The following is a 15,968-nucleotide window of genomic DNA, read 5'->3' as shown; positions in this document are numbered from 1 at the left end:
GTCCCTGAGTTGATGAGGCTCAGCTACACATTTATATCAACTTGAAAAAATGCACAGCATGCTCCACCTGGAGCTCATGGCAGAGAGGGTCCAGAACCAATTTATAAACTTTCATTTGGATCCTTGCCTCACTATATGGCCTTGGACTGTATCCCAACTGGATAAAGGTGAAGTATGTAGATGATTCAGAATGAAAAAGCCAGTCTCCTCACTTAGGAACTTGCAAATACCACCACACATCGAAAGTTATCGGGGGCTGCATACTCATTGCTTAGGGTGAAAACAACAAGAGGAAATTATTTTCTGGACAGACTAAGTGATGACTCCAATATGCAAAGGGCTCACAGAAGAAAGGCTCATTCATCTCTCCTGGCCATTATTAGTCTAAGAGGTGAAACACATTTCCAGAGGAGGTGAGCCCAGAGCATGTGTCTGGCAGCAGGATTTACACCCAGCAAATAGACCAGCCACACATCTCCATCCCCCAAAGGAGAGGCATCCCACAGTTTGGGGGTGGAGACAGTGCTGTTCTTGGACACCCTGGGATGGTCACACTGTCTTCACCTTCAACAACAGTCTGCAGCCCCATTGGGAAAACATGCTCAGTGATTACATGCTCAGAGACATGCATGGTTCCAGAATGTCCTTGTGTTCCTTTTTCAATGTGCACAGGGACATATTCTTGGCTGTCATGCTGTTCTCCTTAGAACTCTTTCCCCTCCTTACCTTAGAGTCTCTGCTTTTCAGTTTCAAGCCGGTGGCTGTCCTGGTGATGTCTCGCCTTTGTTAAGAGACCACTGATAGCAGTTTCTAAGCTCGCACTCCAGAGTCTTGTGAACATTTCGCCACTTACCCACCTGAGTTCCCAAGGTCCCTTTCTCTCGGTCTTTAGCACGTTTGATGTCCATTCTCCATCCTCTTGCCCTCATCCCATTCGTGCAGTTGAGCAAGTTTTTCTCGAATCCACTGGTACCCATTTTACCCCTGCCTGCCTCTGTGCCACCTTTCTAGCATGTGACTTTCACTGTATCAACAACAAGCAAGTCCCATGATGGCTGTCCATTCCCAGCGTGATCACCACAATCGAGAAACACCATAATGTTCTTATAGTTTATTGCCATGTGAAGCAAGCTGTGTGTGTGTGTGTGTGTGTGTGTGTGTGTGTGTGTGTGTGTGTGTGTGTAAGAACAGGGGGTGGAGTCAGACATAGACAGACAGACAGCAGACAGACAGGACACTATATTGGTTAGGATTGTCTCCCAATATTAAGTCCAGCCCTTGCTGCTCCCTTTCTGTAAAGGTAGAAATACCTCAAAGTAGTTGACCCTGAAACTTGGTGGAGAGAGCTCAGTCTCAGCACTCACTCTGCATCTGCCCCTCCTTCTTTCCTTCCCTGCTCAGTTACTGAATACTTGTGTGGATCCCACCCAAACACTCCCAGTGCTAGGTGAGGGCCTAAGGAGGTCACTGTAGCTTCTGACCATAATAGGATCTCACATGAGAGGGATAGTGGATAACTGCATCATCCCAGCACAGGGATTGGTGTCTGCCTGGCTCTTGTTCACACCTGGACCTAACTGCAGTCCCTGGCATAGAGCCTGGGCTCAAAAGCCCTGTGCCTAAGGCCCTAAGGCTATCACAGAAGTGAGTGCTAAAACTACAAGCTAGTCCTTTTGAACACTCCTTCATTTTGCCAAGCACAGGGCTACTGGAGGAGGCCATTTGCCCCTCCACGTCTTAGACCTGCTTACTGTAAGAAATACACCTATCTGTTCTCGTGCATAAAGTCAAGTCAATTATGGCCAGGTTCCTACTTCGCTCAGTAGCCAAACTTAGCAGCCAGCAAGTAGCTTTTCTCTAGAATCACTGACAGCCCTGTCACTTGGCCTGAGGGACACATACCTTCCTGTGGTAAGACCCCAGAGGGAATCAGAGACCCCTTAGGGAGAAAGCCCTGCCTTAGTATACCCACCCATCGTGAGTCCCCCATCCCTAAACAAATGCAGGAACTAGTCAAAGCAGCAGGAGCCTCTTGGCATTAGAATGTCTTCCTACAAGCAGAATGTGATCAGCTATCTATTGTATAGAGCCCCCATGGATGCAGGAGGATGGCAAGACCCTTCAGGAAATCCCCAGTCTCCCCCTGGGAGACAGATCCCTCCTGGCTCAGGGGCTCAGCCTGCTTGGGGCAGCTCCATTGCCTGTGGTCCCCAGAGGCTCACTGTCCTGTTCAGCTATTGGCTGTTTATGCTCACTGAGAACTCTGGTTGTTAGTAAGCAGCCTTAAAAGCCAGGGAGTGTCCCTGCTGAGAGAGCCCTGGGCATCTCTGCCTGCACGTTAGACTCGGTGGCAGCTGCAGGGGTGTGCCTCACCTGGAATCAACTGGCAAGGATGAATACTTCCAAGCTGTCCCGGATGAACAAGATAAAACAATTTTGGAGGGTGAGTAGAAGGGCATGAATCAATTTACTGGAAAGAAATGTTTAATTTTCAAGGTGGGGGTGTGGGCAGCTAATCATCAATGTGAGACTTTTAAAGTGAGAGTTCCTTATCTACAAGACTCCCGCTGGAGGTTCGGTTGGCTGTGTTTGATGCCTTGCCAAAGGTTTGGGATTTAATTTTAACTAATCTGCAGCAGATGCAATCAGCAATCAGCTCAGCATTGGTATTTGCTCAGAACAAAAGTTTTCTGGAAAAGGCAGGTTAGCCTTTACCCAGTGTTACCTGATCCCTAGGTACCAGACAACACCTTCAGATCGTAACCTCAGGAACAGACGTGGGTGTTGTGGGTGGGTGTGGGCTGAGAGAGAGCCCGGAAAATGAAGTGCACAGGTGTTTCCTTCTGGCATTCTGGTTCTTTGGAAGCCCTGACTGACTGGAGTGAAGAAAGCTAAGAAAACAAGGAGCTTTGAGTTGTACTCACAGAGCTAAGGGAAGCAGGAAGGCGCTGCCATTCACTCCAATATGGGATGTTCTACACTGTAGACTATAAGTGGGACCCTGTGCCATTGACACCAAGCTGGGTAGTCACAGTCAGCTTCTGGAATCTTTTGGCTCTCCCCACAGGATGGCAGAGCCCTGTGCAAATCGCTTCTTAATCTCAGGTGCAACAGGAAAGGATTCTCTCCAGAGAAAGATTTGGGGTGATGAGTCAAGCCTGTATTGAATGTCAATGTCAGATTCTGATACTGTTTAGGGATCTGGAGATCAAGGGCCTCTTCTAAGGAGAGGTTTCCGACTTGCTATGATACTGTGGGAGTCTGTGGTATTTTGAAGCCAGAACTGGCACCTTGCTTGCAGAAACGCCTTTAATCAATGAATAAATAACAAGCAGTCATGCTCCTAACCCCTTTCTTACAGCACAGAAACAGCTTTCTTCTCTCTGGCTGGTGCTCTAAGGAGCTTAGGAAAGGCCTGCATGTATATGCATGGAAGGATTTGCCAGTTGTATTTTGTACTGCAATATCCATTTATTTTGATTTGCAATGATCATATTGTGAGTTAGAGAGGAATTCAAGATCAAGGGGTCTTTGGTCTGTTTGGTACAACCAAACCAAATTCTTTCCAAGTTAAGGCATATATAAAGTAGATTAATATGTATTTCTTCTGAGCAAGGAGAAGGATTTTAATGCTGGTTAAATGATGACCTCTTCAGGTATACTATAGGCAGGCTGCACTGCTCTGGGCTGCAGAGACCTGGGTTCTGGGTCAGCCTCCTGATCTTAGATAGCCACATCATGTTCTTGTCCTATGTATAAAGTAGGTGGTCCCACTCAGCTCTGACAGTTATCTGAACAGAATGAACAAGTGATTTCTAACCCCTCCCCCAAACATCTGTCTGGCAGTGACTGGAGAAATTTGATTAAATTTCTTATCCTGGGCTTTCTAGCTATTAGAGGACTCTCCCAGTGTCTTAAGATTTGGCTCCAGACTCTTAAAATTCTTCCTCAGGGTCATGGGTTTGGTGGATCAGGTACCTGATGAACCACAGGCTAGCTCAGTTCTGAGTTTCCTCTTCTACAGATTAAATTTCATTTTAGCCTTGAGCAACTGTCTGCCCGGAAAACCCCTTGCACATGGCTCCCCAGTGCTTCAAACATCAAAGTGCACTTGATAAGGGGGCCCCAGGGCCCAGAAGTGACCTTTCTTTTAGCCCTGGCCCATGGCAATTCAAAGGGACTCCCTCTGGTGGCTCTAAAGCAATGCCCAGGATCTCACCAGTCAACAACAGGTCTAGATAATGCAGAGAATTCTGCAGAATCTGAGGAATTCCTTAATTATTTAGGAAATGGAAATGGGTGATATAATTACTCTTGTTGTCTGGTCTCTGAATTATTTATCCTCTTTTCAATGGTAGTTTTATGATAATTGCTCCAGGCTGCTATTAAGGACTTCTTTTAAAACTCAGAAATAGATTAGAAAACAGTGCCAAAGAAAGTATTTAAAAGCATCTTAATGGCATGGCAAGGCTGCTTCCCACTCCCTCACCCTGTCTCTGCCTCGTCCTGAGTGGGTCTCCACTCTCAGGGAATCTGGGCTGCATAGTACTCCCCAGTTCTCTGACTTGCCCAGTGTGAATCGTCTGCAGGATAAAGGTGAATTTGAAAAAAGAACAGCTGTGTGGGTGGGTGGTGGTGGTGGTTGTGGTAGTGGGCTCACCAGGGTTCCTTTAAGATGACAAGGACAGTACTTTAACATTTGGGTTGGGGCATTGGCATGAAATGAAACTATAATACCAGTAATAACAATAATACAATAATCTTAAGAACAGTGTTAGTTCTCTTATGATATTGATGTTTTGGAGGGATGTTGCTTTGAGACAGGATCTTACTATGTAGTTCCAGCTGGCCTGGACTACACTGTGTAGCACAGACCAGCTTTAGGCTCACCAGTCTCCTGCCTCAGCCTCCTGAGTTCAGAAACTATAGGTATACCCCATGCCTGATTCCAACAAGGTTTCATTGGTAGTGAGTAATTATAAGAAGCTGTTTAGACAAACACAGGATTATTCTTGCCTGCAGTGGTAGGAAGAGTTTGGAATCTCTGTCTCAGTGGCTTCTCTATTTAGACTGCACATAGAATAAATGGATGAGGATGACTTGATTTCACCAGGAAAAACCTTCAAATATGATTATCAGATATGTCCTAAGGCTATTGACTCAAAACATATTTGATGATAGAGGTTTACATATTGGTAAAGAAAACCCAATTTTACAATAAGAGAAATATTATACTCCTTTTTTTCATGCTATTGTTTATGATGTGAAATTACTGCAGTTGAGACATTTCATAAGTCACAATCATGAAAGGTGGGATGATGGAGCAGGGCAGTTCACAGGTGAAGGTGGGATGATGGAGTAGGGCAGATCACAAGTGAAGGTGGGATGATGGAGCAGGGCAGATCACAAGTGAAGGTGGGATGATGGAGCAGGGCAGTTCACAGGTGAAGGTGGGATGATGGAGTAGGGCAGATCACAAGTGAAGGTGGGATGATGGAGCAGGGCAGTTCACAGGTGAAGGTGGGATGATGGAATAGGGCAGATCACAAGTGAAGGTGGGATGATGGAGCAGGGCAGATCATAGGTGAAGGTGGGATGATGGAGCAGGGCAGATCACAAGTGAAGGTGGGATGATGGAGCAGGGCAGTTCACAGGTGAAGGTGGGATGATGGAGCAGGGCAGATCATAGGTGAAGGTGGGATGATGGAGCAGGGCAGTTCACAGGTGAAGGTGGGATGATGGAGCAGGGCAGTTCACAGGTGAAGGTGGGATGATGGAGTAGGGCAGATCACAAGTGAAGGTGGGATGATGGAGCAGGGCAGATCATAGGTGAAGGTGGGATGATGGAGCAGGGCAGTTCACAGGTGAAGGTGGGATGATGGAATAGGGCAGATCACAAGTGAAGGTGGGATGATGGAGCAGGGCAGATCATAGGTGAAGGTGGGATGATGGAGCAGGGCAGTTCACAGGTGAAGGTGGGATGATGGAGCAGGGCAGATCATAGGTGAAGGTGGGATGATGGAGCAGGGCAGTTCACAGGTGAAGGTGGGATGATGGAGCAGGGCAGTTCACAGGTGAAGGTGGGATGATGGAGTAGGGCAGATCACAAGTGAAGGTGGGATGATGGAGCAGGGCAGATCATAGGTGAAGGTGGGATGATGGAGCAGGGCAGTTCACAGGTGAAGGTGGGATGATGGAATAGGGCAGATCACAAGTGAAGGTGGGATGATGGAGCAGGGCAGATCATAGGTGAAGGTGGGATGATGGAGCAGGGCAGTTCACAGGTGAAGGTGGGATGATGGAGCAGGGCAGATCACAGGTGAAGGTGGGATGATGGAGCAGGGAAGTTCACAGGGTTCAAGATATTTAGTTCTGTACTGCCTTTCCCATGTTTTGTTCAACAGTCAGTATTTCTCCATCCTTCACTTTACTGAGTTGTAATACTGGGGGAAGAGGGCTAGGTGCAGATGAAATCAGCAGGCTTCTCTGTGTGGTAGGTTCGTATCATTGGCAAGGACTCCTACCCTCTAACTTTTGATACTCAGGCTCTTGCCTCATCTCTATAAGTCAGAGTCCCAAGCAATAGGTAGGAACCGCATGTGTATCTGTAGACTGAGGTTTTCTAAGCTGCTCTAATGGACAGTAGAGTTAGAACAAGTGTCTATGGAGGCTCCACTGGCTCTCTCTCCATCTCCTGCTAGGGTCCTAATGACCATTTCCCAACAACTGAGCTCTGTGCAGAACAGGTTGTGGTTGCAGTGATTCCTCTCTCCCCCAATAGGACTTTAACCACCCCACCCAACACTGTGCAGGGAGCCTGGTCAAGACTTTGACTATCTGTGGACTTGTGGACTAAGTACTCATCAATCACCTGAATGTTTAATTCTCTAGCGGAGCACTTGTCTTCTCGAGAGCTGTAAACTCCAGGTTTTATGGGAAGAGCTCATAAACAATCTAGTCCTTCTATTTATGTGTGTCCTGCATGTACAGCAGTCTTCTCAGACATGAAATATGCAGGGATCATTCAAGTCCTTTTTGCTAACAAATTTATAATATTGCAAAGGCGTGGGGATCAGGAGTCATGATAGGGTGCCTTGGGATATCTTAGTCTGGTGCTCATCTGCTATGAGTCTTTCTAGTCTTAAGAACTTGGCTCATATCTTCCCAGCAGTAAGCAGGGCCACTCTTGTGCTTTACTATCTCTGTGCAAGCATAAAGTAATCTGCTCAGGACATATATTCCACATCTGTCCACCTAGAAGCTCTGGGAGTGTGACGTGTTTATTTTAGTGTTCAGCCTGCATCTGTGCTTTTAAACATATTTACGAGTTACCTAAAGAACAACTGTGGTAATAAGAAGGCAAACCTCTTTTTGAAACATTTGCGCAGCTGCAATTCTGACCCTGGTAGTTAAAAGCATCCCCAGAATGACATGTTTCCCTGTTCAAGTTTGTCTTGTATGTAACAATTTTAGTCAGTTCTTCCCCAGGAAAGAAGAGACATCTTTGAATGTGGCTTTCAGCTGTATCCTCACCTCTCTACAGTTGGGTGAAAGAAGCTGAATTGCTTCCTCTGAGAACCTTAGCCCCTATCCATAATGTGACCAACGCCAATTAAAAAAGGTCTCATCACAAAGTGAATATACTGGAGCCAACTGAGTGAATGTGACCAGGGAAGACAGTTGTAGGCTACCATTAATACCAAATTCTAACATGGTCACAGTTTCAAGAACTTTTTATAGCAACAGAACAAAGAAAGCCACAGATAAATAAAGGCATTTGTAAAATTCATTGGTGGGAACATCTAGTAGGCAGTTAGGGCACACTGGGAAATCTCTGCTGTATCACTCAAATGCTATCTGATGGCATTCTTTGGGTGGGTAGGAGATAAGAGGCTGTTGGCATATTCCAAAAAGATTTTGCCTAGCAACAACAAAAATGCATGTTAAGTCAAACATAGTGGAGCTAAAATAGCCCAAGATGAATTATATACAGATCTGTAGCAGTCCAACTTTCTGTTGCCATGGACTTTCCAACCAGTCAGTCAGCTTTTAGCATCTTTGTTGTGTGGCTTTGTTTTCTATAAACTTCAGTTTCCACTTGTTTAGACTGGCTTTCTCTGAGTCCCTCCTCACATGCCATGGTATTTTCTTCATGTAGTTGGGTTGGGGAAGACTATTTTAAATCTGTTAATACACAGAGGGACTAAGATACTGAGTATGTGTCCTACCTAACCTGCAAATACCCCAGTGTGGTCTGCCAATAAAGAATGTATAGACAGACCACATGGAATTGGGATTTGGATTCTTGGGGGATGTTTTTATCTGTCTGAACTCACATTTCCTCCTGTGTAGATGAAATTGATAATAGTATACTTTTTGGCAAGGCAGTGGTAGTGATGTTGGTGGTGTTTACACATACAGTAGCAACTACAGTGGTAATATCCTGATTGGCAGTTCATAAAGAGACAGGCTGAGTATTCAGAACCCCATTGTTCCTCTGGCTCACTTGCATTTCCACCCATGTCTTTGTTTGATGTGGTGTTCAGGGTGGTGACAGTTAGGGCATGTGATGTTGCCTGCTGAAGAAGGAAAACATTGCTACCTACTGAGCCTGTCAAGATAGTACAATAAATGACAATGAACTCCTGGTGGGCCCTTCTTCCTTTCCTCCCATAGCTCTCTGGGGTAGGGATTAACAGTGTTTGCATTTGAACTTTTTCCTGTACATTGGCTTTTGTTTTAGTGCATATTTTTTTTTCATGTGTGCACAATCAAACTGTCTCCAGCATTGGGAAAAAGAGAGCCAATAGGTTTCTTTCTCTGGAGCATCATGATCCAACTCACAAGTCACAGTCACCATGATGACAGCCATTTTGGTGTCTGGTAAGCTCTTTATCCTATCAGATAAACCCTTAGATTCTTTTTAATCAACTCTTAAAAATTCTTAATTTGAATCTTTCCTCAACATTAAAAGATGAAGCTTAATATGTGCAAAGGCTGCCTGGTTGGTATAGAAAGATGAAAAACCAAGAGTCAGGAAGAGCTCTCTTCTTCCCAGAATTGAAAAATAATCTGTATGAAGTGGGTTTCCACTAACTTACCAAGGATTTAACTAATGTGGACAAGCAAGACTGGCCAGCAAGGAAATCCCCACCCTGCTCCAAGGGTCTGCTAGGAGAGTCAGAACATCTTTCTTCCCACTTTTAGAGGCATGGGTGGCTGGACCTGCAAGGACCAGAGTTTATATTAACCCTCAGGCTTGGTCTGGATGGCATTAAAGTGCCCAGTAGCTCTTGAAAGTGTTTTAGAATGCTAAGCCAGCAAGTCTCCCTGCCAGTTAGATTGTATTATTCGATTTTACCTCATACCATCTTTTTTTTTTTCTTCCTGAAACTGCATTCGGGAACTCAACAGCAATGTGGTTTGCCTTAAAGAGATTTTTGGTTCCTACTGTGGGCCAGACAGATTCTTAGGGGTTACTATTGATTCCATAGATGAATGGTTCTCTCTAATGGCCTAGAAGAAAGAGCCAGGGGAAAGGAAGTTGACTTTTTTCTCTAGAATTCTAAAAGCCCACAGAAAACTACCCCATTCTTGGGCTACCATGGTTACTTCTTAAAGAAAACAGCCCTGGCCATTTTCTCAGAGGACAGTTCATGGAAGAGCTATCCCTAAGCAGCAAATCCCTCAGAACTAGAATTTGTAGCTTGCTTTAACTGAGAGCCCAGAAAGAACATAGTGTCTGCCATTAGGCAGTTTTGAAGAAAGTGGGGTAAATATTTCATAAAGGGGAAATTAATATGTGAAATGTACTCTCTCTGATTAATTGCTTGATTCATCTAGTCCCTGATGCAAAGCTCACAAACAAACTTGTGTACTGGAAGGTAGGGGATGGTAATGAGGGTGACTAGGTTGAGAGTTTAGACTTCTCCTCTGCCTCTCCTCCTCTAGAAAGTGGGCCATAGATGTGATTATTAGAAAGGTATATATAGAATTAACATTCATAAAAGGATTTTAGACTATTGTGATTTAAACTTGGTTCCTGGAATCTTAATGAAGAACACTAATTCTTATTATCCTTGAAATGAGTTTGTAGAGATCACTTCTCAGAGGCAGGGAGACTTACTAAGAGCAGCTAAGTACTCTCTGCTGCTCTGTCTGTAAGCATGGACGTTTTGCTTGTCTTTTGTGTTTTGGTGAGGGATAAAAGACATCACCATACAATATGCAAGCATAGAGCCTCTTCTCCACAAATATTACCATCTCCTCTCTTCCACTATGGTCCCAGCCCTCATTCTGTCTTCAACCAGTGCATATCTATTGAATGGAGAAGTGGATGGATGGGATTTGTGAGCATACGAATAAATGAATAAAGCCAACCAAAGTTCTACTTTAAGGTTTATGATTGATTCTTGAATCACTTAGCAGTAGGTAAAGACTAGCTTTAACCATTTTTCTTCACAGATGAACTTAACATTCTCTAACGATTTGAATACAGCAGAGCAGAGACACAACCCCCTGCCCTGATTTCTGTTTTCTTGACCCACTAAGGGAAAAACATTAGCCTCAGGAAGTCCAGGCTACCTGCAATTGTGTATAAACATTTCATGTTCTTTGTTACCTATCTGAGACTTGGAGAAGGTTCTTTGACTTAAGAAGATTGTAGACTATATCTACTCTAACATTTATTAATTAAAAAGAAAAATGTGTGACCCAAGGCTTTCAGGGATGACTGTTGGTTTGTGCCTGTCAGCACTTGAGCATCTTCTCCTGTGTTCACCTACAGGAGTGCAGAGAATGGGTCAGGACAATTAAAAGGACCAATGTACTTCAGGGTGCCTTATTTTGTTTTTTGTTTGTTTGTTTGTTTGTTTGTTTTTATTTTACATGTCGATCCCAGTTCCCTCTCCCTCCCTCCTTCCTCCCTCCCTCCCTCTTACCCTCTCTGCAGGGTGCCTTATTTTGACAAAGACTGTAATGATGAATAAAAGTTTGCATCAAACATTGATCATGGTATTTCATTTATAAATGAGTTTTCTTTTCGATCATGACTATCAATGATGATATCATTGATTTCTCATGAAAATACTTCATGAGGAAATTTATTACTTCCATATATATGTTCTATCCCTAAAATTTTCCGAATTTGTTCCCTCAAAAATTAGCTGATGCCTATTCACTAATTCATCTAAAAGACATTACATTTAATGTCTTTACCTTTAGGTACCAAATTTAAATAGGCCTTGAAGTAAAAATGTGAATAAAAACATAATAAATGGGTAAATGATAGCTAGATAAATAGACATAGATAAGTAAATAGGTAGGTAGGTAGGAAGATAGATAGATAGATGTAGGTGACAGATAGGTAATTACCTACTAATTTTGCTTTAAAATGCCTGGTAGAAGGCAACTGAAGGAAAGAAGAGTGAATTTTGGTTTACAGTGCTAAGGAACACACTCCTTCATAGCAAGGACATCATGGGAACAAGAGCACAAGGCAGCTGTGGTATTTCTTTCAGTCAGAAAGCAAAGAGAGATGAATGCTGCTGCTGGGCTCACTTCCTTTTGTGTATTGCAGTTGGTCATCCAACCTGGGGAATGATGTGGTCTATGCTTGGAGTCGCTCCTTAGTTAAACTTCCCTAGAAATGACCTCATGGACTGTTTCCTAGGTTACTCTAAATCTAGTCATGTAGACAGTGAAGATTAATCATTACTCATAGATAGATAAATGATTGCTAGCTAGATAGATAGATGGTAGGCGGTTCCTCCTGGTAGTTGCAGACAAGCACAGAAAACCAGTATAAAACACTAGTTAGAAAATGAGAAATTTCAGGAGGAAATATGGCTGGTATTGTTCATCTATTTGAACAGTGTAAGTTTTTTCAGAAGGCAGCACAATGAGAAGGTATAATAATAAAATATTCTCAAACAAGGAATTCAAAACTCTCCACATTGACTAAACAAGTACCAAGCAGATCAGTATGACCCATGGAAAAGAGATATGGAACAGTATAAAATCCTATGCAAACAAGAAACAGTCCCCTTCATCTGGGGAAGGAGGTAGCTGGAAGTGGGAACTGGGAGGTTGGGGCAGGAGATAACCTGAGGCTGGATGAAGAGACATCCAAACTGAAGGAAGCCCATGGTGACCTGGGCTTGTGAATATTTCTATAGATATATCTAAGTAGCTATAGAGACCAATGCCTTTGCTGTGCATGGTATTCAGTAAATAATGTTCAAGAATGAATGCATGTTTCTGTATACAGGTGTATTTATCCCTGTAAACTGAGATTCTTAGATCTTCTTAGTACTCTAAGCTATGGAAGAGTCAATGTATAGGTAACTCATGTGCTTCTCCCTTTCTTCTTGTAGTCCTTGTTCATGGTTACTCACAAGCAAATTTCAACACCAGGTTAAAATCACTGCAATGACTGCTATAAATACTTTACATTCATTTCCAGGATATGTCAGTGATAAGAGGTTCATTATACTCTATGATCCCCTTTAGGATATGCTGGTGAGAGTTACATGTGGTACAGATGCATGTAAGAAATCTCAGAGCTGGCAAGAGAAACAGAGAGAGTCACACTTGCGTGCACAACAGAGGGATTTGTTTTCCTTCAACATCACTCGTCTGTTTGCCATTTGAAATTCTTTGCATAGTTTTGGAAGAGTTAAGAGTTGGGTATTTGTTGAAAGTACTAGCAAAGTGTAGTTTAAATACAAGAGGGATGAGTTGTGACTGCACTCTTGGCCAATGTATGTAACTTCAGTAAACATAGGTTAGTTGGTGGGATGAAGAGCCTCAGGAGATCCACTGCATCTTGGTAAACAGTTGGTAATGGTTAACACTAAAATGGTAAATGGTGAAATAGAAGACTGGATCGAGGCCCCAAGACACTCTTCTGACATGTCTCACATGTGACATCTCCCTGTGTTTAGAAGCCCTGGTGACAGGTGTATGCAGGAAGGGAAAGAGATATGTTACCATGGCAGCATACTTACCTCCATGCATCAATGTGCAAAGAAGAAGGAAACAGGCAATTTTTTCTCCATCTTAAATGGGTGTTGAGAATCCCAGCTCCTTAAACACCCCTGTGCTAAATCCACTACTGGGGCATAGACTGGCTTAGGGGCAGAGCACAAATGTAAGCTTCCTGGCCTCTGAAAAAGAACTGTGGCCATACATGCAAAGTAGCAACTTTTTCTTTTACTAAAAGAAGCCATTGTGCCCAAATTGAATTAGCTTCTTGGAAGTCTAGAGAAAAGATTATTCATATGAAGCTGCTAAACCTCAGAGAAAAAGTCTTCAGTCCCAGTCTCTTTAAGGGCCTTTCCCTCTTAACTCCTAAGGTCCCCCAAATTAAAAACACCCCCTGTTGATGTTCCGTCCTTGCTAGTGTCCTTTGAAGCATCTTGGGCAGCATGCAGCTGTCTGTAGGTATCAGGCAGGGCCAAAAGAAGTCTAGATGTCAGAAATATGACCCGAGTATGAAAAAGAGGGCAATTATAAGAACTAAGGCTGCCATGTGAATTATATGCTCATAATTCTCTTTATCTTTTTGGAACTGCTAATTCGAGAGATTAACATAGCACAATGAACTGCTCATATGTTACTGTGGACCAATGGGTAAACCATAGCATGAGTATGTCTAAAAGTTAAGGCACAGGAAAGGCACTCAACAGAGACTGACCCCTTAGGCACTTCTTCCAGCCCTGGCCTCATGCCAGAGAGCTGCTTCCTGCCTCAGTATGTTCCTTGCATTTTCTAGAACATTTCATGAGATACTATGGGAAGCATAGTTTACTTCCACGCTTCTCATTTTGTTTCTTCTCTTTAGGTTTGTGGTGACCTCTCACTCTGGTTCTCTTTGAGACTCCTCAATGGAGAATGTTATTAAAATTTTTGACTTGATTGTTTCTTCTGCACTATGTTGTCTGGATAAGTCTTATTCATCCTATTACTGGTATTTTGTTGAGTTTAGGGTGTGTGTGTGGTGTTTGTGTGTATGTGTGTGTATGTGTGTGTGCGTATGTGTGTGTGTGTGTGTGTGTGTGTTCAAAGTTTTTAGAAAATGCATGCTTAGTGGATATTTTCCCCAGAATTAGATTCCTTTTCTGATCATTTTTTGAAAAGTGTCCTTAAATATATTTTTATTTTATGTGTATTATATTTGCCTGACTACATGCCTATACACTTTATGCATAAAAAGCCCTCAGAGGCCAGAGAAGAGGGCCAGACCCTCTGGAGCTGGTATATAGACACAATTGTGAATCACTATTTGGGTACTAGGAATCAAATATGGGTCCTCTAAACAAGTAGTCAGTGTTCCTAACCATTGAGCCATCTCCCAGACTCAGGAAAGTGTCATTTGATAAGTAAAAGGTGTCCTTTGATGGTATCAAACCCACATTAGTTTTCTTACATACTCTGCCATGGTGACATACTAACAGCATCCTAACCTTGCATAAGTTCCCAAGGTTTCCTCCTTCCTTCCAGGCCATCATGCAAGGATCAAAGTTTTGCATTGAGGTCTATGGTTTATTTCATAATATTTTTATATGACAGGAACATCATTCTTTTGCATATAGATGTCTGATTGTTGTAAAACCTTGTCTTGAGATATGGCAACAATGCACACTACATAAGTCATTCCATAGTTCACACCGCCAGCAAGTATCGGAACAGCCAATCACAAATGGAACTCTCTGAACCAGACTGGAAATAAGAACAGTTGTAGTCAGCCAACAGACTGTGAAATAAACAGTCTTGACCCACACAGGCACACTCTCTTGCACAGTGGCCAAATTGTCCTTATGTTTTGGACACAATATCCATGTTGAGAAGTCTGTTGAAAAACTACCAAAGAGAGGCTGGGAGATGACTTATCTTTAAACTGCCTGGCTTGCAAGCAGGAGAACGATAGTCTGATCCCTAGAACCCATGTCTAAGCTACATATGTGGTGTACATTTGTAATCTTAGGCTGGGGTACACTGGTCAGCCCATCTCACCTAGATGGTGAGAACCATACCAGAGAGAGACTTTATCTCCAGAAAAGCACAGTGGATGATGTCCTGAAAAACACTTGAGGTTGTACTCTGGCTTCTCTACAAATATCCTTGCAAACATGCAAGAATACATGCATATGCATGCACTTACACATGCACATATACAAAATGTGAAGGACAATTAACACTGGATTCCAGAGAAGTTGTCACAGGGCCTTCATTTGGGCAGGAGATAACTACAATGGAAACATCTCTTAAGCTCTAATCTCCACAATCCATTGCCCATGCAGTTGTGAGGTGCTGTTCCTACAGGTGACTTCTATGACTTAACTCTTCTTTTACTTATTTTATGATTTTCCAGATTATAATTATATAATTTCTCCCTTCCCATCACTCCCTCCAAACCCTTCCCCACACCCCATTGCTCCTCTTTTCTTTATTAGAAGCCTCTAACAGGCCTGTACTCCAGCCCTAAAGGATGCCAGCCATGTCTGAGCTTGTGCCATTCCCAGAAGATAGTGGGGTCCCTATGTCTCATCTTGTTCTGTCCCTAGCTGTGGTTCTTCTGGAAGCCTCCTGTCTCTGATTGTCAAACACCTGTTCACTGTTGCCATGGGAATGTTTCCTTTGTGGCATTGAGAGTTCCTGCCACTGAGCACATGTTTGACAGTGAGTAGGGTCAGTGGGACCTCCCTCAGGCCCAGCACTGATGGAAGCTTGCTTCAGCCTGGAGCTACTGTAACGGTCGAACATCTGCCTGGAGTAAAGAGCTCTTGAGAGCTGGGTAATGAGTGTGTATGCTATGAGTGAATGTGTGTTTACTCCCACTCACCTGAATTTCATGGAGTAGCTTTAATTCCACACTGAATGTTGCCTTTATGAAGATGATTGCCTTTCAGCTGTGGAAAGCACCTCCCTGCCTCCTTTCAGAGAGCACCTGGCTGCCTCTGCCTTCA

The 15,968-nt window shown here is 43.4% G+C and overlaps 1 protein-coding gene across 1 annotated transcript in view; it reads left to right on the top strand.

The window, feature by feature from the left end:
- Nucleotides 1-15,968, top strand: part of Dpp6 (dipeptidyl peptidase like 6) — a 640,714-nt gene that overhangs the window by 103,325 nt on the left and 521,421 nt on the right. The gene's annotated exons all lie outside the window — the stretch shown is intronic.

Source organism: Phodopus roborovskii, unplaced genomic scaffold (genome assembly GCF_943737965.1).
Source record: "Phodopus roborovskii unplaced genomic scaffold, PHOROB, whole genome shotgun sequence".
Lineage (NCBI taxonomy): Eukaryota > Metazoa > Chordata > Mammalia > Rodentia > Cricetidae > Phodopus > Phodopus roborovskii.
This window is presented reverse-complemented; position numbering and strand designations above follow the sequence as displayed.